The 23,617-nt window shown below is 44.5% G+C and overlaps 1 protein-coding gene across 2 annotated transcripts in view; it reads left to right on the top strand.

Annotated features, from left to right (window-relative positions):
• The first annotated feature begins 7,899 nt into the window (after positions 1-7,899).
• The window catches only part of PLXNB1 (plexin B1), an 80,316-nt gene continuing 64,598 nt past the window's right edge, over positions 7,900-23,617 (top strand). Inside the window, exon 1 of one of the 2 annotated variants that reach the window (XM_064453703.1) lies at positions 7,900-7,970. The gene's annotated coding sequence lies outside the window, so the exon portion shown is untranslated. Of the gene's footprint in view, positions 7,971-21,817; positions 21,943-23,617 lie in introns of those variants that run through there. The other variant, XM_064453704.1, reaches the window with a different exon arrangement.

The following is a 23,617-nucleotide window of genomic DNA, read 5'->3' as shown; positions in this document are numbered from 1 at the left end:
CCAGTTGGTGACTTTCACTCTGGAGCTGTATTTGTGATTTCCTGTTCAAATGATTCTTTTAATCTGTCATTGATCCAAGTGCTTCATGTGTAATCCTTTATAATTTCTCTCCTGATTTCTTCATAGTTTTCAGTTTGTCCATACACAGAGCATTAGCAGTCGTTTTACTAAACAGGTAGAAATATTTGCCCTGAAGTTTTTTTTTATTTGGGTTTTTGGGTTTTGGTGGTTTGTTTTTTGTGGGTTTTGGTGTGTTGTTTTTTTTTTTAATTCTAGATGCAGTGACTTGCAATAGGACAAACAGCAGGGGCCATGTAAATAAGGAGGCTTGAAGTTGCCATGATACAATGTGGCTGTACAGCCAGAGGATGCGTTTAAAATACATTTTGGTTACATGTGGTAACTTTTTGCTAGGACAGATTATCATGAAGTATCCAAAAGCATTTCTGGACCTTTAGCTATTTGTTACTGATAGCTTCATGTTCTTAAAGGCTCACAGGCAGGGAAGAAGGGTTTTGATATAGATATGTATTAAGTATGATGGTGTTAATTCTGCAGATGCAAGCCAATTATCCTTTCTCTACGGACTTCTTAACCCGTCATTCCCTTAGGTATTTTGTGGGTTTAGTAATTTATCTATGGAGCAATCACTTTCTTATCCTTATTAGTATTGCATTGGCACTTTCTCAATTTTTAATTGTTTTTTCAATTTTGTCATGTCTGGAGACTGAAATGCTACTGCATAGCAGGTGCCTTTAAGCCAGTACGTTAATGGTAACAGTGTTATGCAAACTACTCCAAAATAATATTTGGAAAAAAGTGAAAAGTCCAGCTGCCTGTTTTTCCTGGAAGGATGCAGAATGGCTGAGTGAGGAAAAATGCTTGTCTAAACAGCTAAAGATCAGTAATTGTGTGTGAAGTCGTTGGTATCGCTGTGATAAGACATAGTTTTCTCCTGGTGATGGTAGCAGATAAGCAAATCAGATGCAAAACTCCTGCTCTGTGAGCACTTCTGTGGGACCTTTGCAGACAAAGGAGCAACAGCTTGCTTCATGCTGTAATGCCTTTGTGTAAGCATTTCAGAATGACTAAGTTGTGTTGAGCACACAGTCTGCTATGGAGGGGGTGTTTCTTCTATCAGCTCTTTCTAGTTTCTTCTGGCCAATAACCATATTAAAAGAGTTTGAGGTTTTGATTATAAGCTCCTAAGACTTTAAGTCTTTGGGACAGGGACATTTGCTCTATGAAGCACTAACTTCATTTGGTATCGTCAGGGGCTATTATAACATGTCTGAATAAACAAACTATATTAGGAAAGATCTGTGATGATTCGTTACTTGTCAGGGAGATGAAGTATGCAAAAGGTGGTTTTGGGAAGGACCACTTCTGATTTTTATATTGATTGTTCAGAGTGTAAAATGAATAACAAGCAATTATCAGGGAAGCTGTTTCATGTGATGGCTTGAGATGCATAAAGTATATGTACAGATCCATACAATGTTTCATTTTCTTATTTCAGAAATATTTTTACAGGTTATATTTCTTGCAGGAGCTTGATGAAAATCAGAGACAAGTGTGTAATTAAAGGGGAAGGAGTAGTACAATGGTTGTATTTGTAATTTGCCAGCACTAATCACTGAGAATTTTGTTCTGGTTTTGGTTTTTGGGTTTTTTTCAGTTTAGCTACGTAAAGTTAGGCCCCGTATTAGGCAACTGGCTGAATCTTAGATACTCAGCATCACTGAAAAGCACGGATTTTATATACATAAGCGTGGTTTTAAAATGCTGCATGTTCGGCAGCTAAACTTGAAAGTCAAGGCAACACTCACTGAATTGTACTTGATGGCATCAAAAATGATTAGAGGTCCAAGGCTAAACTTGTATAGAGTAAACAACCCTTGTTTTTGTATTCTCTTATTGTTCTAAAGAGATCTGCTTTCTACCCATGTAAAGAAGGTGGTAGCAGGTAGCTTTCACATAACTTACTGTTGTGGGAAGAAGTCTGTCAATGAGAACAGTAGCAAATAAATCTGTGATAAATGAGAGATTGAAATACGCAGGCTGAACTTGAGAAGAGCTGGATGGTGTGGTGCATATCAGAGCGAAAATAACTGGATCTTATCCACGGTAGGGAGTTTTGAAGGTTCAGCAATAGATACTGTGTGTGGTGCTGTACAGCTGGCGGAACTCACTGTTACAAGTGGTTGTTGTGGTTCTCTTATTTCTGCTCTTCCTTGCTAAATCCTATGTGAAGTGACAGCAGAATAATTTCAATTAGGGAAAAAAACTTGTAATTAACTGTGTCTATATAATAATCAGGAAGGCAGATCCGTATATTCCTTCAATCCTGGATTAACCATAGCTCCATTGTGGCAATGATCTAAACGCGTAGTTTGGTGCTGTGCCATATGTGTATCCCAAAGCCAGCAGGTGTGGCTGCGAGAGTAGCAGCTGTACCTTTGGCTAGCTGAAGGCAGCACCTAGGCAGCTGCTATAACACAGGCTGCGCATAATCTGTTCAGTACTTTATGCTAAACTTTTGTCATGGTAACGCAGGCAGTAAATATGCAAGTTTGAACAAAACCAGCATAGCCATACAGAGGTGTTTATCTGAGCACTTGCATTAGCTCAGGTACGTTTGCAGTACTGACAGTGATTTACACAACGTGCAGTGACATCTTGGTGCATATTTCCTGGTGACTCAGCCGTGGCTAAATGAATAGTTTGTTGTCTGCGCTCTCCTGGGCTATTTTAGGTTTTGGGTGGTTTTTTTTTAAAGTGTTCTGTTACATACCTATGGATTATTAACAAAGTTTATAATAGCTAATTGAGTTTTGCTTTTGGAAAGACATCTCTCAGCTGAAGCTTTCCTCAACAAGAACATTCTGCTTGCTAAGGCCTTTCGAGACTTAAATTCTTGCTCTTTCTGTGAGCAAAGTCCTCTCTGGGCAGGATGGCTCAGCCAGCCCTGTGTCTCAAATGCTCATCAGCCAGGAGGGGTGGTGGTTGCAAGAGTTTGTACAGGGCTAATGAGGCCGAGAACTGACCTAGGCATTGTGTTTAGGTCAGAGAAAGCCAGCGCTGCTTCAAGTTAATTCGGCTGTCAATCAAGACCCAGAAGAAGTTAAAGAGGGAACATATTACGAGCAACAGGAAGTCCTTTGATAGACATTAACTATAGAAAAAGGGGTGGCAGTGCCCTGAGCTTGGCCCATGCTAAGTTATTTTGAGTTCTTACTGCTGCATGGGAAACCACTAGTAACTCAAAAGCAAACAGCCTAGTGGCTACGGAAATAACTTTTTATGAGGTCACTGCAGACTTCTAACAGTAGGTGCATTCTGAAGGGAAAAGTTGCAATTCCTTCCACTCACGAAAGGAATAGCAAGTGTTGCTTATGAATACAGGACAAAAGCAATTGTATGCAGTGTCACAACCAGGATATAGATATTTATTTATTAACACTAGTTTAGAATGTTACAACATTCTAAGATCCTGGTCGGAAGTTGCAGGTGCTCCTGTTGATGTCATTGTAACTCACTGTTTGGAAACATAGGTTTTTTCACAGAATACTTTCTAAAAACAAATACTTCCCTCCTTATCGGACTGAGGAGTGGTAGTGGTGTCCTGTTTCCTTCAGAAACAGGATTGAGATTTGCAGTAGGAGCGAGGTTTGTGAACTAGGAAAAGGGAGACGATGCTGGGTTTGTCCATTATATATTTAGAACTGTGTTTTATTGCCAGACTTTTGCTAACAAGTTATATTTGTGACCTTCCTTATGAAACACAGAGAAGTGCGATTTCTGGTGTTAGGCAATTGGTGGATAATCTAAGAAGGTGTGGGCAGAAAACAGCTGGGCCACAATTTTTACTTTTAAGGAGAATTAAGCTATCAGGTAATCGTGGTTGTGACAAGGTTTTGGCATTTCCATCGTGGGAAGTTTTTAAGAGCAATTTAGACAAATAACACTGGGTTTGATACAGATATAGACAGATCCTGTCCTGGGACAGGATGGATCCGGTCAAGAGTTTTCATACTTTTCTAAGAACTGGGTTTTTGGTTGTTTTCTTTGGTTTGGTTTTTTGGGTTTTGTTTTGTTTTTTTTAATTAAAGTGGGAGAGTCTATGGACAATTTGAAGTCCTAGTCATCCTACTGCAGGCTATCCTATAGTGCAAGTTATAGCAGAATGAGCAAGTGTTGTGCTGAGAAAATAATAGCTCAGTTTAGTATGGGCTGTGTGGTGTTAGGCACCAGGAGAGAGGGGGAGTGTGTGTATGCACAGCTGCAATAAAGTATGACCCTAAAGGTATCACCTGAGTAATTATTTGTCAGAATCAAATTTGTAAGGTGACTTTTCAACCAATTTTGAAATGCTATGCAAGGAGGTTTTTTGAAGGCTTCTTTTAACAGACCTTTGCACGCTTCTGCTGTAAGCCTTTTAAATGGCTGCAGCCTACACTGGCCTTTCTTGAGTTTGCCTGAAGCAAGCTGGCCCATTAGAGATTATTCTATTTAAATACTGGTATATCATACGCTCTCAGGAACTTCCCTGTGCTTCAAGACGTGTTTAAAAAAAAAACAAAACAAAACCCAAAGCACATAATCTGTGTTGATTCAGCGAGCTGATCGCTCAACCCTCTTATCAGCTTGGTGCATGTAATCTGCTTCATCAAATACATCTAATTCTTGCTCTTCACAGAGGTGACTCTGACAATCTGTGTGGCTGGTGCCCTCACCTGCAACGTCAAAAAAACTTGTTCATGGTGACATTGGACATGTCATGCGTAAATGCTCAGGCCACAAAGCTCCAAGATAAAGGGATTGCCACAAACATCCCAAGCTTGTTTTGCTGCGTTCTGCAGAAATAAAAGGAAACCTGTGCAAATCAGTGTGTGCTAAGAGAGTCTCCTACTCTGCTCCTGCAGGTTCTGGACTGTTCACCTCTGTTCAGGCTGTGCGGTCTACGAGGCGTCTTCAAAAGCATATCTTTGAGCAGGCTGCTGCTAGCAAAACTGTAGGTGCCTAAATGGGGGTAATGAAGACCTTAGTGCTTTTCTAAATGTTCTGATAAACTGAAAACTTGACAGGAACAGAGTCAGATATAAAGTAGAGTAGATGTAGTCAACCTTCTGTTGGTCCCTGAACTGATGTTGTAAATGCAGTTTATTCCCAGAAGCTGTAGACAGTATTCAGATATCCCTCGTGACTTTCTTAATCTGTCTCATCCCCTGCTTGGAGGGGAGGAAGAGTAAGAAGAAAATCAAAAGAAGTATAAGCAGCTGCTAGCCTTGTGATTATCATAATAGTTACGTAAGAAACTTAGCTAACCTGCTTAGAACCAGATATGAACAAGGGTTTTTGTAGAGGAGGATCCTTTATGGATTTAAATGTATTTTTAAAAGCTTCTGGGCAAATGGAAGTCAAAAACTGCTTAAATTTGTTCCTCGGTACATTCTTTGTGTGATGCTGTTTTCAGCTGTGTAATGTTTGAGAACTAGCTTTTTCTTTAGTTTATTTGTAAGAACTGCCAAAGAATTTTGTGCAGACCAACCAAAACTCCTCCCTGAGGAGGGAATGTGTAATCCCATGGTGGTTTTACAATATCCTTGTCCCTCTGGAGGGCTGTAAGTGCAGGAAGAGGGGTAGGAGGGGGCACTATAACATCTTTCAGGTGCACAGAAGCTCTTCCTGCCCTGCTCCCAAGGCAGACCCTTGCAGCCAGATCCCTGCACCAGCTCTGCCAAGGGACGGAAGAAAAAGGTGCTCTTCTCCAATGTACTCTCATGGGGCTTTTTGCTGCTTTTTAAGTGAAGCTTGCAGATGTTTTTTTATCAGACAAAAGGAGCTGCAGCCTGGGATTGGCTCTGGAGGAAAGGCATGAAGGGGATTAACGTTTTGAGTCAGAAATGGGTTGGAGCAATGAAAAATTGGGGGGTTTTAACACTCTTAGACACCACAGCTGGATTTTGGTGGAAGCAATTTGAGTGCAGTTAAAATGTCTCTGAATAGTGAGATGATAATACTCTGTTCAGTGAGCTCTAACCTGAATAGTGAGTCAGTGGGTAAGGGTGTAGTAATAGGATGGTTTTGGCTGCGTGGGGAGAGGAGCAAGTAAGGGATCATCTCATGAGAGCCCTCCTGGCTCTGCATGGTGGGCCCCAAGGACCTCTCAGCACAATGAAGCACCAAGGAACAAAGGTCCAGAGAGGCAGGCACTGCCTCTGAAATAAATCTCCCTTTGGGAGACTGTGATCGTGCTGCCAGATCCTGGCAACTGTTCAGCATCTCTAAATTTTCAAACATACTTTTTTCCTTCATGAAATAGTCTCTTTTTGGGCTGGGGGTGGGAGCGTGAGAGGCTGATGGATTGTAACAAAGAGAGTAGATGTTTAATGACACTTCTGGACATGGGACTTTTACCAACTATGTTCCTCTGAAATGTCAGAAATGCACGTGGGAGGGAAGCCTGATTCAGACATTCAGAGCAGCTTTGTGTCTTGAGCAGGGCACTGTAGCTGCATCTGGCCAAAAAGGAAAAGTGTTGGGCACCGCTGGCATACAGGGCAGTGCCTGTTTCCTCCTCTGAGTTTGCTTTAACGTACAGCTCCTGTATCACTTCTGCATGTCCTCAGATACGCCCTCTTCTTCCACACAGAATTTGTGGCTGGGTGGTGAAGGCATAACTTCATCTTTTGTCTGGGATTTCCAAACATCTGGCAGTCAGCTCAGCAGGCAAATGGCCATTGGGCTGTGTCATTGTGTTCAGTATATATAGCCGGTCACTGCACGTATAGCAAGTCAGTTGTTAGACTAACTGTATGCTTGCTGATCAATGACACAACAGAGTCCAGCACATCTGGGGAACACAGAAGTTTCAGTGTGAGCAAGAAAAATGGGAGCATTAATTCTGTCCCTCTGTAGAGCTGTTACAGAGAGAACTTACCCCTAATTCAGAGAGATATTTTTTTATGCAGTCACTTATCGGGGGCAAGAAATGCCTGTCTCTTATACAGAGCACCAGCCTCTGCTCTTCTCAAGACTGGAGCTTCCAGCTTCACAGGAGTAAAAAATCACAAAACCAGCAGTCAGTTCATATTACACAGATCACTTCAGGTTCTTCTGCTTTACAATGCTTTTGTCTCCACCGACTTTCAGCTAGAACGGTATGTTCTTCACTGTTTTGTAACTAGAGATAACCATGCTTTTGACACATTCTTGAGTCTTGCTAATGTGCTGGTTCCCGTATACTCTGCAAATGGGAACTGTGCTGTTTCTCAGCCACACCATGCTGTGCTTGTACAGGATGATTCCTAAATAAGTAGAAACGGGTTTTGCTGTTGGACTTTCTCCCTGTGCACCGTGCTTGCTGCATCGCTGCGGATTCCCGCTAGCCCACACCTCTTGGCCAAAGACGGCACAAAGGCTTGTCGAACCAAACACTGAACTTGTGTTGCTACGAAATACAGAGAGAGGAAACCCGCTGTGATTTCTTCCAGAACGAACGGTTTTAAGCCCAGATCTCAACACAGGGCCTACGACCACCTCTGGAAGAGCCGTTTGCCCCACTGGCAGCCACGGCTTCTTTTGGCGGTGGGATGCAGAACACCCGCCCCGGCCAGGTCCTCTGCCGGGCCTCGCGCGGCAACGGCTGCGGGTTGACTCGTTAAATGCAGAGGCTCGTTGTCTGGCGGCGGCGGGAGCCCCCGGCCCGTCGGGCACCGACACCGGCGGGGCGCTGCTGAGGGGAGGCGTCTGCGGCGCGGAGGGGGCCCCGGGCCACGCCCCGCCGGCGGCAGCCAATGGGCGTCTCGCTCTGACCAGCCTCTGAGCGGCGGCAGGCTGCTATTGGAGGAGAGGGGCCGGGGGGCGTGCCCCCGCGGGGCGGGGCAGGCGCGCGGCGGGGGTGGGGCCGTGGCTCCGCGGCTCGGTGCGGGCAGCGCTGCTCGGTGGCGGGGAGCGGAGCGGGGCAGGTGAGGGGCGGCAGGGGCGGCGGTCCGCGGTGAGGGGGCGTGGGTGGGATGCGGGCTGCAGCCGCCGCCGCCGCCGCCCGGGCCGGGTGGCGCTGACGGCGCGTTGCCGGGGGTCAGCGGCCGGCGGCAGGTGCCGCCCGGGGCCGCGCTTTGTCTCCGCGTGGGGGGATGGGCGCGGCCCCTCAGGAGCGGCGGGGCCGGGCCGCGGCGCGGCCGGGCCTCCCGCGCAGGGCGAGCCGGTGGGGAGGGGTAACCCCCCCCCGAGCACCCACACACGCCCCCTGAGCCGCCCCCGCCCGCACTGGCGACCCCCTCCGCTGGCGGGCGGGCCTCGGTGGCCAGGGCGAAGCGGCGGGGAAGAGGCGGGGAGTGGGACTGGGGGCGTCCAGCGGCAACCATGGTACGCTTGGAGGGAGCACCGGGCCGGTGGCGGGGCGAGGACCGGGCGCTTGGAGCGGCACCGGGCCGGTGGCGGGCGAGGACCGGGCAGCCCTTCCAGCACGGCCGTGATGTGGATGCTCTTTTCAAAGGATGGTGAGAAATTTCTGATGCAGGGAAGAGGCAGAAGTTACTCGGGGGTTTTGCTATTTGAGGAGCTCAAGATAAACTTTTTAATCAGCAAAGGGACTGACATGCGACTCGAGTGTCTTCAGGGAGCAGCCCTGTACCAGGGCTCGGAGGGCTGGTAGCGAATGGTGCGGCAGTAAATAATGGCTGGAGCAAAGCAGTGTTTAAAAAAAATAGCATTCCGAGTCAGTATCATCGTATTCCTGAAACTTCAGCCTCAGAGGCAGCAATAACTGCCTTCTACAGAAAGCAAAGTGGCTTAATAATTAAGTCTGTTTTGCTAACTAACAAATGCATTTAAATTATGAACTTGGGGGAGGCTGGCAGACAAGCCTTCTTCAATCTATTCAACACTCTTTCCAGCAACAGTAAAAAAAGGTTAGAGGTGGCTTTCTGGTAAATACAATACCTCTGACTTCTGGAAGGCCATGTGTTCATCTCTTTCCCCTTCAGCATTGGTTTTCCTGCCTGTATTGAAACTGAGTGGTTAAGTCCTGTTCTTCTGGAGATCTCATTTTCCACCTTGAACGAATTCCTTTTCAGCAGTTTGCTGACAGTGTTTGGGCCCCTTAAGCAGGTGTGTTTTCTGCTACATCAGTGCAATTTGAGATCTATCTTTTCTCACATTTAAGCTTTCTGTGACTGCTGCTTTATCTCAGGGCAGCAACCTGGAACAGGAGTAGTCCTGAGAGAATATCCGGATTGCTGCAGTAGTTACAAAGAAAGGGGCTACAATCCTGAGTGTTGTAAAACGGTGGGGTCAGTGTTTTACTAAACAAGGGCCTTATTCTGTGTAAGGTGGAGCGCTGACTGAGGTGTGCTCGTTTCTGGTCTCACTTTTTGAACAGATGTCACAGGAGTCCTGTGTTACGGCTCACACACAAAATGCAGAAGTCGATGAGCGTTACGTTAATGATGTGTCTCTGTGTGTGTGATGTTGGGAGCTAAGCCAGTGATGGAGGCATTTGCCCTGATTCAGGAGGAAGGTGATGCACTGAGCTGTTTTGCTACATGGTTTTGCATTCTAATGGGGAAATTGGTGTTTCCCTTTGATTGTTACAAACTGGGCATAGAATTGCATGGGTTTTAATAGGGTTACTTTGAGAGGTCAGGAATGTCTAGCAGAATCCCAGGAGAAGAAAGCAAGCAGGTTGTGGACAGAGAAGAATCTGACAGGGAAGGTGACTCTTCAGTAATCTGGTCCTGAGCGGAATATTTCCATGCTCATCCACACCTGTGTGTAGCAGAACTGGAATGTGCAATCCAGGGACTTGCCCTGAATTGAGATTTGGCTAGAAAGCATTTAATATAGCATGTTCATATATGGAATTTTCTCTTTAAATTTCTTGCAACATGTGAAAAGAGTTAGGTTAGTAATACGATTAACAATATTTAATAAGATTAAAATTACCAGCATAACCCTCTTGAGAAAGGTGGGTGCAGACTGTCAGCGGTTGACACTCTAATCTCTGCTTTCTCCCACATAACTGCTGTAAAGAGTTTGGGCTTCTAGACTCTGCTTGCTTTTCAACATGAAAAATTCCGTCCTCGTGTGCTGACAGCTCAGGTATTGCCTTACCTTTCACATCCACCAACATCATATTTCCAGCAGGGCCAGGGGATGTTCCCATATAAGGGCAGAGGGAATAGCTGACAGGGTTGTAAGGAGCACACAGAGCCATTCCCTTTGCTGTGGTGCCAGTCTTTGTGTAAAGCAGGGTTGTTGCTGTGAACGTTACTGCTGCTGGCACGCTTAGGCTTTCCTGGCAGCGTCAGCAGAGACTGCAAGGACTGAACGAGCCTGGAAAGTATCTGTTGCTACTGAAGGTGGCCCCATGTGCCTGGAGAGAGACTTGCCTGCCAAATAAGCGATGCCAGTTGTATGTTGGGTGTGCTCTGAAGGAAGAAGCAAGCACCCACCCAGGTTGCCTGTGTGTGGGGTGTGTGCTATCCAGCACTGTCCAACAGAAAAACAAAAGCAACTGCACTTGCTGTCTTCTGCTATTGCTATTTGCTTTCTGGAGTAGTTCATTTAACCAGCAGTGTTGGGTTCAGGGAGGCATGGTGTCTTTTTCAGCAGAAGAAATGTTTTATTGTCACCTGAGGAGGGAGAAAAATGAATGAGGGGAAGTTTAGAAGAAAGTGAAGCAGCCACTTCCCACAAATGCTTGGTATTTTTTGTGGTAAAAGCTCTGCTTGTGAATTGGTTAGGCTCACGTTATTTCTCTTCTGTCATCTTCCTCTTAGTCCTTCCTGCTGTCTCTGGAAGCAAACTTACAAGGGCTTTGGTTTCTCCTCCTCCCTGGCAGCCTCTCCATTGGTTCTTTTATGTTTGTTTGTTTGTAGGTGTTGGGTTTTTTTTCTCCTGAAACTTCAAATTGGCCGTTGTAGCCAAGTTCTGAGTGGGACCCTCCCAATCTTGCATAAGGACATCCTGGAGAAAGATGATAGGACTTTGATTCCTCCCAACTGGCAGGCTGTGCAGGGTGGTAGCAGTCAGAGGAGGCATGAACCTGCCTGCTTTCTTGTAAGAATTAGCCCTCTAGATATAAGGTAGTTTCAGGAAGCAGGGGTTGGACTGGTGCCCTTTTCACTCACCTGGATCTTCAGTGAAATGTCTTTGTGCTCCAAGTGCTGGACAGCTGGTGTGTTCTTCTGACTCTCCTTTACATTCCCCATAATCTGTTAAAGCCCTGGATTTGATTTGCATTTATTTGTGGATCTTGTGAGTATCTGATTGCAGGATTACTGTATCTGAAAGGATTCATCTTCTGCTGTTCATCAAAACCACAGGAGGGCTGCTTTTGCCTTTATGGGAATGTGCCAGCTGGTCTTTCATTGTGCTGGCATCATTTTCCTTGTGCTGTTATCAGAAGCATCTCTGATGACCTGATGGTTTTGATTATGTATTTAGAGAAGATTCATATTTATCATTGCTTGAGCATTGTCTGGTTTGGTCTTGGTGCTGGAAGGCAGTTCTTAGAAAATTCTTGCATGTGTTTTTCAGGGACAAGCATTTGAGGTGTTAGGAGCATGTGCGTGCTCTTGTGACATGATACCGTTGTTCCAGGAGGCAGAGTAGGTGCTTGATTCAGTTGGGAAACAGTAATCTCATGGGTTGCACAGTCTTCACTCCAGTGCTGCAGTGAGAACCGAAAGACCTTATCTCTCAGCATGCTCAGTCTAGGGGCTCTCTGAAAACCTCTTGGAGGGATTTTTGCGAACTGTGTAGCTGTCTAGAACCATACAGGATCAGCCTTTGTGCTATGGTTTGCTGTAGCGATAGCTCAGATGTGCCCCTGCTTAATAAACTGGCCTGGATTGTAGTCGCTGGAGCTTAGGCTTGCTAAGCTGTGAAAACATGAAGCAGGATGTTTCAACCTGTACTGACATGCAGCCTTGACTAATGGAAGAACCACAGTGCTTTGGTGTGATCTCTTTAAGGCTCTGCTTTCTCTCCCCAACTGCTTAAGTAATAAATGTGGAGGACTTGTTTTCACTGCTAATTTTTTATTTATTTATTTATTTATTTAGCCAAGTAGTAACTAAGACATTTGAGCTATTTTGAGGTTGCAGGAAGCAATTTAGGTCTCCTTTTCATTAATTAGAAGTAAGAACTGCCTCCTGATGCTTGTGGGGGAAGAAAGAAGAAGAAACAAATGGTGTCAGTTTAGGTGGATTTGACTTTTTTTTTTAATTGAACCAATTTTTAAATTATATCTAATATTATGAATTTAATGCCAGAATTTCACTTTCAAATCCTGCCTGCCACTCCCAACAAAGAAAGGGGGGGGGGGGGGGGGGGGGGGAGGAAATGAAGTAGAAAAGAACTTTGTGTTAGCATGATGTGATAGGAAGATTTTTAGATGTTGATCAAAATGTGAGGTGAATCTTCAAATGATATAGAGCCTAAGGAAATTCCCAGATGCCAGACTTCAATCGCGTGTGACCTTTAGTTATTTGCTTGCAGGTACTGTGAGGAACACTTCTCCTGTGCCTGGCAAACGTGTGAGATTTTGCATTGCTTTTGGCTTTGAAGTTTAACTGCAGAACAGTGTGGAACTGGTGGGTTGAGTTTCCCCAGCCTCTGCTCTGCACCAGCGCTGCTGCTCTTAAAATTCCTGCAACCTCATAGCTACTCCCTTTTAGGAAATGGTAATTCGTTTCCCTGCTTGGAGTATCTGAACACTGTGATTTTATCTTGCTACTTGTATCTGTTCCCGTTCTCTCATGTGGAAAGTCTTTTGTCCGGCTGTCACGGGGGCTGCAGGGAGACCTTTGTTACTGGTGTTAGTTTAGCTAGGCTGCTTCTGTATTGGGGGTCGGAGTTTAAGAACTGTGTGACTGCTTGCTCCAAGTACCCACCTAGAATCTGTGGTGAGCCATGGGGTTACACAGCCGTAAAGTATTAACAAAATGGATTGCTGTTGCTGCCCTTATGTCTGCAGGTGCAGAGAGTTTCTAGTCATCACCATTTTCATTCTCTTTTGCACTTTTCCTTATTTCCGAATGTAAAGGCAATGCTGCCTTTGGAGCTTCTGGGTTCTGGTGAAAAAACATGCTGATCGGCTTATCTCAGAATAATGTAGTATTGCCTGTCAACTGAGTCGCAGTGATGGGATTCATCCCACTGCTGAAATTATCACAAGGAGTCCTGCCCTCCCCTGCAGCTCTACCGTGGCAGGAGAGTAGTTGTGCTTAGGACCTTGCAGGTGGGGGAAGTTGATTGTATTCAAGCATTTGTCTGTGCTGATGAAACTAGTTTTCTGACTAAATTGTATGTTATTCTATAAATAGCATGGGTATATTTGACATCTTACCGTATTATAATAATTCTGAAAATTACTACATAGAAGTAGTGTTTTCAGCTTAAGGCTTCTGCCCATGTATGCCTATTTCAAAATTATTTTTGTTTCAGTCTCTGCTCCTTTAGCTCTCCTATACTGCTCCATTTCACATTTTGGTTAGGTGCCCCCCCTATTCTTTGCGTGGAGTTACACTAAGAACTGGAGCACAGCCTGTTTCCCCTCTCTGGTTCTGACTCCTGGAGACTGTGTTCTCTTGAAATCCCTCTGTTGCTTACAAGTGGCCATGCCCCATCCTCCTGTGTGATACAGTGAGGAGTTTCTGGGTGCTCTAATCTCGGTAAAGACTAACCAACCTCTATGAACAGCTGGCCAAGCAAATGCTTGAGATTATGCTCCTGACAGTGCCCTGCAAGTGCTCTGCGCTCAGCTGGAAGTTCTTCAGACAACAAGAACTTAAAACATAGGAACCAGGGCTTCAGAGATGCTTCCCTACCTGCCAGACCAGACTTCGTCAGAAATTGTTATCCCCAAAGTTGGCGTAGGGTTTTGGACAGCTTGGAGCTAATGGCCCTGAAGCAACCGTCTGCTTAGCACTTTTAGCTTTGATCCCCAGATTTTTTGCACCAGACTAACTTTAAAAAGCTGGAGTGAGCAATTCTGTTTGTGAATTACCTAATAGTAGATAATCATATGTGAGAGCATTTTGGTAACTCTTCTGGGATCATCTGTCTGCTTTCTTCCATACACTAGAGTCACAAGCTCTTCTTACATGTTCTGTCTCCTGCCTTTAGTGTAGCCAAAAAGTGTATGTGCCAGAGAGCTGTAGTGCAAAAGCAGTTCCCGGACTTGTGAATCCCACTGCCATCAATGTTTCCATCTCTATTTGCATACTGCTGAACTTCTTGCATACAGATTGCAGTCCATTACTGAATGATTCAGCCCAAGAGAATGGTAAAACGGGTGTGCAGCTGAATTAATTGCATGGGAGCTGTGTGCGCCGCTGTGGGAAATACAGCAGTAGTAAACGGGGACTCCCTTTATTTGCCAACTCTTTTTAGCTAGTTTAGCATTTTGAGAGAAATTGCTGAAATGAGACTGCAGAGATGTTGAAGGACCTAGGGAGACTAAGGCATTTGTGAATTTATAATCTGATCCTTAGCTTAGCTGAAACATATTTTGGATTGCATTTCATGTTCACCTGCAATTGTTGAGAGAGATTTAAGGCAAAGATGGCAAGGGCTTTTTGCTGTTTGGCATGTCAGTGCTGCTTTCTCATGTCTACGAAGAAGAGGTGTGGTTCCCTTGCATGACTCTGCTTTCTGGGGGACTGCTATTGCTGTAACGGGTAGCATTGGCTCTCTTACTGTTTATTTGTTTCCTTGATCTAGATTTTTCCTGTCTTTTGGGGATTTGTAACCAGAAAGCATCTCCAGATGTGTGACAGCCTACAGAGGTGCATGTGCAATGACAAAATGGCCTTGGGTGCCTGCTACCAGCTTGACGTCTTGGCAGCATAGGCAAAATTTGAATTGGCAAGAAGGCAGAGCTGTCCCTGCGGCACTGCCATCCCTGAGTGACTCAGTATGCTGGGTTCCTTGGCTGCAGTAAAAGGCAGTTGGAATCCCAGTGCTGGCGTGTCTGGTTGTGCTCTGTGCCCAGCACTGCTGAGATGGTGCAGAGCTAAAGAAAAAGGAGCAGCGAGGTAGAGTAGCTGCCCTACAAGTGCTGTTCTTGTTCTCTGCACTATCAAGAGGGCAGCTACCTGCAAGGTTACTCTCCACAGCAGCAAGGATGGGGAGTAGGGGCTGTGTGTGTTGGCAGTGTGGCCATATGAGCAGCTGCACAGGAACAGATGAAAGAGCCATTTAGCCTGTTTTGCTTTTTTCTGGGCTTGGGACAGTCAAGTTTCTGTCCTCACAGGGCCCAAGTCACCATGGCCCCTTCCTTCTTGACACTGAACTGAAAGCCTGTATCAGTAGCCTCAGTAACAAGCTCAGCAGAGTGCCACAAATCTAAGGGCTTCTGGGGTGGTTCTGACAATCACGCTTTCTTGCTTATTGTATGTTAAAACTATTCCTGTGTGGTGTCATTACAGTACTGTGTTCTGGATACTTGAACCTTGCAAACACATTTTCTGTCCACAAAATACAGAAGGCCTGCTTGCCATCAACAGTCCTGCAAATAATCGCTCTGTTTCATTGCGGTAGCGAGGCCCGTATGTATGTGGCGGTGGCATCATGAAGCTTTCCTTAATGGCCCATTTTTATACCCATCACCATTCCATAGCGCATAGCTAGGCTTCACAACACTGTGGAGAATGTGAAGACTGAATAAAAGTTGTAGAGTAGAAAGAGTAGGCAAGCTGATGGCCATATTGCAGACTAATATTATTTTGGAGCCAGCCACGCAAATACATCTACAGCATCCCACTATCACAGACCTGCTGCAGCAACAGCTTTTGCAGTGGATCTATGAATGCCAAACTCGTTAGCTACAGATGAATAACACCTAAATAGTCTTTACCTTCCAGACGATGACAGTGATGGGCATCCTGCTGGGAGGAACTTGTATGCTGGCGGCCCCAATAAACTTGAACATTTCTGGTTAAGTAGTTTTGTAGTTTGGTGTTCTGTGGCTGATCGAAGGTTTGCGTCTGTGTCTGGCACTGGTGGCTAGCAGTAGCATGCAAGTCTGACGATGGTGCTGCACTGAGCAAAGCTGTTGCAGGAGAATGACCTGCACTTACAGTTCTGAGGTTTCATCCTTTTCCTTTGCCTGTATTGCCCCCTGAATGTTCAAAAGCCATTGGGTTATGCATCTGTTTACCTTCCCTCCCAGTGCTGCCAGCACAGCGTAATCCTAACAGGAGCTGTAGTGACAGTTACAGGCTGTGTTCTTCGCAGGCTGCCAGAGCCTGTCGGATCATCAAAACACAGATGACACCTGGCCGTTCAGCTCTAGGATTGTAATCTGCATCCCCAAGTGCACCATGTAGGAAGCACCAGAAGGTGCAAGATCCTAAAAGTGGAACTTTGCCCAAAATGCAATGTGTTTATTTTAAGCAGGTAGAAATCATATGCATACAGTGATTCACGAAGGGAAGAATTTCAACCAATGTAAGCATATGGAACATCCTTGTTCCACTGTGTAAGGAAAAATGCAGCTCAAAAAAAAACGTCTGTGTAGAGAAAGCCTTAAACATTTTGTGCTTGTGAAAATTATCTCTGTACTGGGAACTCTCCTCTGTGATGCCACTTCACTCGTAAGGCTGAAATAAAACAGTCTACAAAATGGTGCTGATTTCTTTACCTCTCAGTGGCCTATAGGAAGACCTGTGTCTTGTGTTTGTATTCAGGCTGCTCTTCTGTGTATGCTCAGAGAAGTCATGTCACTTTGGCCTGTTTTGGACAGAAAGGTGAAAAGCTCAAGTGGGGTAAGGAGAACTGATCTTGTGGGAAAGGAGTGTTACAGAACTTTTGTTCTAAGGGAGCAAAAAGCTTTCCTTCTTCCTTTAAAATGAAGGCTCTGTTTACATGTGTTAATTACCTTTGGTTTTTGTGGGATGGGAAGGTCATCTATTTGAATGATGAAAAAAAATCAATGTTCTAATCAATTTCTAAAGTAGACTTAGTCAGAATGACTACTGTGGTTTGGGTTGGGCTTTGATGTGTGAAGGTGTCCCAAAAAGCTGCTAGAAAAGTCAATGCAAAGCATCACTACAAATAAATGTAGAGAATCTGTAGGGGAATTTTCTGTCCCATTCAGTATGTCCACAGGGTGGGTTTTTTTTTTTCCCTTGCCCAGTCCCAGCGTGGCTTCCTCCTGGTGTTTCTACTGAAAGAATAGATCGTTGAGAGCAGATCAACAAAAGCAGTCATGCAGTTCACTTGAGCGGTCATGCATAAATATGAGCAGACTTTCTGCTGTTAAAACTCATGGGTAGCCTTCCTCACCACCAGCTTTCCATAGGCTGTGTATTTCTCCTTCTTGGAACAATGTTGAGGATTTCATCCAAGGAGATGAAAGGGGATCCAAGTGTCCCTGATAGCCAGGCATGCATATTCCCAGGTAGCTGGGCTGGCAAGTAAGTTTCTTGATTTGAAAATACCAAGTTAAGGATTGATAAAAGCCACATGTCTCATTCTACACTACTGCCTTGGAATTATTTTCTTCTGAGCAGTATAATGGGCAGAGCCCTTCCTGCTATTACACTGACCTGCACCCAGACCTTGGGCTGTGTTTCTGCCTGCACACAGAGCATAAGATCTCTGCCTTGTGCTCTTTGCAAACTTAGATGTGCATTTGACATAAAATAGAAAACGATAACTGACACTAAATGGAAATGCTGGTTGGAGGTGGAAGTTCAATGGGCCTCGTGCTAGAGCAGAAGCAGTAGGAGATACTAGTCCTCATGATATGGAGTGCCTGGTTAATGTCTACAAGGGATTAATGCTTTTTGTGCAGTGGTCTTGAATAAATTGAGTCTTTTAGGAGATTCGAGGTGGGTAGTTACTGGTTTTTATGTATACTTCAGAGGATATGTGCCTCTGAAGGGTTTGGCTGTGTGAATATTAAGAAAAAGCAGCTGCAAAGCACCAGGTGAGACAGCAGCAGGTGACTATGTTCAAGTAATGTGTTTCTTAGGATGTTTGACTTGGAGCTGTACAATGGTATGAATAATTGGTCTGTGCCAACACCAACAACATACCTCATAATTATTTAACTAGAAAAAAAAAAAGGCTGATGCATCTGAAATCATGGGTTACTGGGGGCATATCAGAAAGTGGTACTCCTAGTAGGTGTCTTCAGCGAGCACCAGTACTAAGTGCTGTTCAGTAGTTCATCGCTATTTTGGAAATAAATCTAGAGCCACTGCTAATCTTGATTCCACAGAGAAGCAGGTAATGCTGAGGGCAAATTCAAAACCATGGCTGGAAATGACAGGTCTGTTGGGATTTTCTTGCTTGAAGACCCTGAATAGTACGTTAATATTTGGCAGAATGGGGATCAGGTAGTGAAGTTTTCCTTGGAGCTTTTGGGGAAATGATTAAATGGTGACTAAGAAAGGCATGAGCTCCTTATACTCAGAGTCAGATAATTAACTGTTAGCTAACTGATACAATCTTTGCAGTCTAGGATTTCTGTAGCTCCTCCGTTATGCTGTAAAATGGGTCTAGTGAAATAACATCCATTTGATACAGGCAAGTATAGACTTCTATGTGCCAGAGATGCTGATTGTTCACCAATTGTGTGCTTCACCAAAGCAGTGACCCTGAAGAAGGGGGAGGAGGTGTTGATGGGTGACAATCAAATTGATATTAAAAAAAAAAAGTTTTTCAAGCATCACAGAAGGTGTCTTGTAATGAGACACTGACGGGACTGATCTGTTGATTGCCAAAAAAGCTATCGAGAGGTGGCTTGGTTAAATCACGTGCATAACTGACTCTGAGGAGCTACTCTTTAATCAGCAGAGAAGGAATTAATGGCTCAAGGCAGAAGGCAAACAAATAAGAAATTAGACTGGCCTTGCTGCCAGAAAGAAAGATAGAGCCATTGGAGCAAACAGCTAGGAGAGTAGTGAAACTTATGTTTTGACCTCCAAAGGCCTCTAGTCTAGATGCCATAAACCACTACATTTCACAGAACCACTTAATGGGTTTTGTGGAGGTGTGAGTGGATAAAATGGAACAGCGCCTGTGTGTTAGGCAGGAAGTTGGAGTGGCCTTACCTTGAATTACGTGACTCTGACTAGTCCTGCTGCAATCGATTTCTGTTGTTCCGTGCTTTAGAAATAACCCCAAGACTAATGCAGCTGTGTTGCTTGTCTCTGCTTTTTTTCCTCCCAAACTTTGTTCATGTCTAAAAGTTTTATGCAATGTAAGTGGCATATCCTGGATATGAAGAATGTCATTCAAGGCAGGAGTGTTACCTTGAGGTTTGTACTTCAGATGTCTCCTGAAGAGCGAATTTTTCTTTATATTTCTCACAATATTTCTGTCACCACTATGCTGATCTTTCTGTCTATCTGACCTGTCTTGTGGCACTTATTTTACTGATTAAAATTTCTAGGAAAGTAGAGTTTTATTAAGCAGTTGGTGTATAAACCCATGTACCCCGAGGAACAGCGTTTACTTAAATGCAATTGGAATTTATTTCACTTTCATTAATCTTCTCTTGTATTCAGCATAGAAATCCTGTACAAGAAGTAAATCTGATGAATGTTAGGCTATGATAATTTCAGTGTAACTTGTGGTCATTTACAGGCTGAAAATGAATTTCTAGTTTTGTAAGGCCAGTCAAATCATTGAGTTCATGTAGTCCAATGTTGTGTAACAAAAGTCAGTGGGCTTCCCTGAATTTAAGCTGAACATCTGAATTGAGATGGAATGTTAATGAAGAGAAGAGTTGTGAGTGAAGAGCTTGCCACACCAAATACAGTTTAAGATCTCTCTGACAAAAGAGGTTCGGAAAACAGACCTTGGTCTACTCATGCCAGAAACCTGTAATTAGCCAATTATTAACTTTGTTCTGAATGGGTTAACTAACATGGTGTTTGTTCTGTTTGGCTTCTGATTGACTATATAATAGCCAACATGAGCAATCTCTGTCCTGTGCTGGATTGTGAAGTCTGCTAATTAACCCATTAGTTTCATATTGCTGCTGCCAATGTTTGCACTGAAGAACTTTGCTTTTTTTTGGCCATATGGATGGGTGGGAATATCAAGATCATACTATGGCTCTGTGCTCATTCATGTGTGATGCTTTGTGCTCTGTTTTTCCCAAGATGTCTAATCAGGCTTGGGGCTGAACAGTGCCTTTTCGGAGAATCTGTAACTGAAAGGTCAAAATAAGCATAAAGCTGGGAGGCAAGTCTCCACTGTCTCTCTCCCACCCTCCTCTCCGCCCTCCTTTGTGTCTGAGCCTACATATACATATGTACGAGTCCTTCACCCAACACATTCATCTGTGATTCCTTTCTTGAGACCCAGGGTTTCTAAGTGCCCTGCTGCCAGTCAGGGTCTTCCCAAACAGCACACACCTCTGTAGGCTGAATCTCGTGCAGCAATCTGAGAGTTTGTTTATTGGAGGCTGGAGGGGATGATTTGTGGTCAGAGAGATCCTGGCACTCACCTACTAATGGGTCTGCTGGCTTTCCACCATTGCTGTGCACTGTTAGCTGCCTGGCATGTGTATGTCTCAGTTGACTGTGTGTAGGTAGACCAGGATTTCTCTTAAAGGCAGTATTTGCTTACAGACTGGGACCTGGTGGTTCTTCGAGGAAATGGAAAGGAAAATATCACTTACAGTAGTCTCAAAGCAAGGGGTCCAAATGATGCTGTGGAAGCTGAAGACAGGTTTGTGGTACAGATCAGGTGTAAGTGGGGTTTGTTCACACTTATCCTGCGCTACGTCCCATCCACGTGCTGAAGGCTCTCCCTGGAAACTGCTGGTGGGAAAGCATACCCACCGGGAGTGGCAGATGTTGAAATGCGTCTGAGGAAGATGCCTTTGTTTTAGTAAATGAGATTTATTTTTAAGGTATTGGTGGGTTTGTGCCTGTTGTGAGAGCATTTGAGGCAGTCAACTCTTGCTTTTCTTTTACTGTCACTGTTTCAGCTCTGCCTTGGCTATTCTTTTCCCTTACTCACAAGTGCAACTGAAAATGAGGTATTGAAGCAGCCCGTCTAGTTTTTTGTATGCAGTCTAGCAAATCTGAGTGCTGGAAGCTGGACTCTTGCTCCTGTTTGTCTGGTAACATTAGCCTCTGTTGTTTCCTTGTGTTGCTTTTGAAAAAAACTGGTTTGGTTTCTGTGTGAGAGGTGGTTGGCCCATAAATGTATGCCAACCCACCTAATAATTCTTTTAAAAAATCCTTCATCAGGTCTTTTCTGTTAGGTAGTTTTAAAAGAATTTTAAAAACCCAAACACCTCTCTTTACCCCTGGAAACAGCAGTCGTATTGTTCTGCTGAGCTGACTGCTCCTCGTACTGATCAGTAATGTTTCCTTTGTCTTCATTTATTTTAGATTTAAGCTATAAGCTGTTTAAGACTGGCTATTTTTGTTCTCTACTTTTGCAGGATCTTTTACATGAGTCTCCTAAATATTAAAAATAAAATGCTTTTAAAGGCAAAACTACCATCCATGTCAGGGGCAAGATGGTCGTTGCTCTAAAAATGAAGTTTTGTGGTTTTGCACTGATAAAACATTTTGGCAAGCACGTGCCTGCGCAGAGGAATGCCTAGGTCAGGGCTGGACTCATGGCCATCTTCTGTCTTTAAGGTGGATTGCCTTTTGTCGGCCAGATGCCTTATGACCCCCACCTTCTCTCTCCATCCCTCTTTTGACAGTAGCTGTGGGTGCTCGGCAGGGGCTCTGCCACCGTGTTTGCTTCGGCTGGAGAGGTGTTTGCCTTCACTGCAGAATTCCAGCTTCCAGCTGCCGGGGAAACCTGGAGCGGTTTTGTTGATTTATTAGGGCACAGTGTGCCTCAGGAATGCCTTTGCTAAGGACTGATGGAAGGGATCCTGCCTGATGCAGCGTGAAGCCTTCTTGTTTCACTTCACAGAGAGACTAAGCAGGAATTCCCCAAAGCCAGGTAGGAAAAATGGCTCACTCAGCTGATTACTTTAGAGAGTGTCAAAGTGAGACTTCAGTTAGGTTTCCCTGGCATAGAATCAAGGAGGTGGATGATAGCTGCAATTTTAAGAGTGCAATTTTAAGTGAGTTTTTGGTGGGAGACGGTAATGTGAATTGCCCGACCAGAGGGTTTGTATGCTTTTGGTTTGTGTTAAGAGCTGGCATTCCTGAGCTACTGACTATGGCTTTTTCTCTGGGACTTGGCTTTGGTCCATCTGAATGTTTTGCACTTGAAAGAAGCAAGTTTCAACCTCTTTGGATTTGCAGACTTCTAAACATTTTCCAATAGAGATACAGGAATGGATTTGCTTTTTTAGTTACCTTTGCAGACAGCAAAAGTCTATGGACTATGGCTTTAAGAGTGTGTCTTCCCTGTAGTGAGGTCACTAGAATACCTTTACTTCTCCATAATTTGTCCCAGCCATCTGACATGCACCCCTTATTTTCCTCTCTTGTCTGGCATGCACACACAAATATGTGTTGCTGGACTTCTTTCTTTTGAGGTTTTTGGTGGCTGCTGCCCCAGCTGATCTGAAACCAAAACCTAGGAAAATGTTGGGTATTTATACAGGGTAGGGTGGGCAGCTGGTCACTTTTTATGTTGATCAAGTATTTGGTAGTTGCAGGGTAGGTTGTGTTTATGGGGTATCAGTGCTGAGAAGGAATTTCCTTTCCTGGCTGAGGTAGAAAGACTGTCCACGTACAGCTTTCTTCCTTTGCTTTAGCATTCCTTGAGGTTGTTTCCTATTTTACAAATGCATCTTTTGAGAACTGCCAAGAAAATGTCTCTCTCAAATGGAAATGGAAATTTCTGCGCTCACAGGGATGAAAACCTTTGGGTCTGTGCTCACTAAGTGAAAAGAGGATTACCAACTAGCCATTCTTCAGCGTGCAAAGCAGTGGAGCAAAGTCTGCAGAGACTCTCAGAAAGTTATTGGCTTTCCTCAGGAAGGGTGCTTGTGAATAGAATTGAATGAGTCTGGTCCTGTCCTTGTTAGCTTCCCTGCTGCAAGTACAGAGAGCAGTGAAACTTTGAACTCCGTAGACGCTTGAATAAAATGGGAAACTTCTTTTTGAAGCAGATATCTTGCGAACAGGTCTAGAGCCAGCGTTCCTGTATTGCTGCAAGAGAATTAATGGGTTTGTGACTGCATTTGGGCCCGATAGAAAGCAGGGAGGCAATGCAGATTTTTACAGAACTGTTTGAAGGGTTCAGAAATGAGGATGGTCTGCTGGAGTAGATGCAGATGGCTTATTTTCACTGGGGACTGTTAAACCTGCCAAAGTGTAAACCTCATCTTAACAGAAAGATGTGAGACAAGGCCTGCACATCTCTCCCTCCTAATTACCACAGCTCAGCTGCTGCTGTCTCTTATGCTTACACATCTGAAAGGTGACAATGACAATGTCTTGAATGGCAAAGCAATAGCAGGAAGGCCTTTTTTTTTTTTTTCAGCTGTAGTCTGGAACAAAGAAGTTATTCAACCAATAGACAAGAATATCCTCAAGAAAAATCTTCCTCCTAGAAACTGCTCTTCATAACACCACCTGAATTTTTGTAGGTCTTGATGGTTTGTCTCCTGAGTGACTATAGGTAAAGCAGCAGCCTGCTTCATCCTCTTTCCCACACCAAC

This window comes from Phalacrocorax carbo, chromosome 6 (genome assembly GCF_963921805.1).
Source record: "Phalacrocorax carbo chromosome 6, bPhaCar2.1, whole genome shotgun sequence".
Classification (NCBI taxonomy): Eukaryota; Metazoa; Chordata; class Aves; order Suliformes; family Phalacrocoracidae; genus Phalacrocorax; species Phalacrocorax carbo.
Note: the sequence above shows the minus strand (reverse complement) of the source record. Positions and strands in the feature narration are given on the sequence as shown.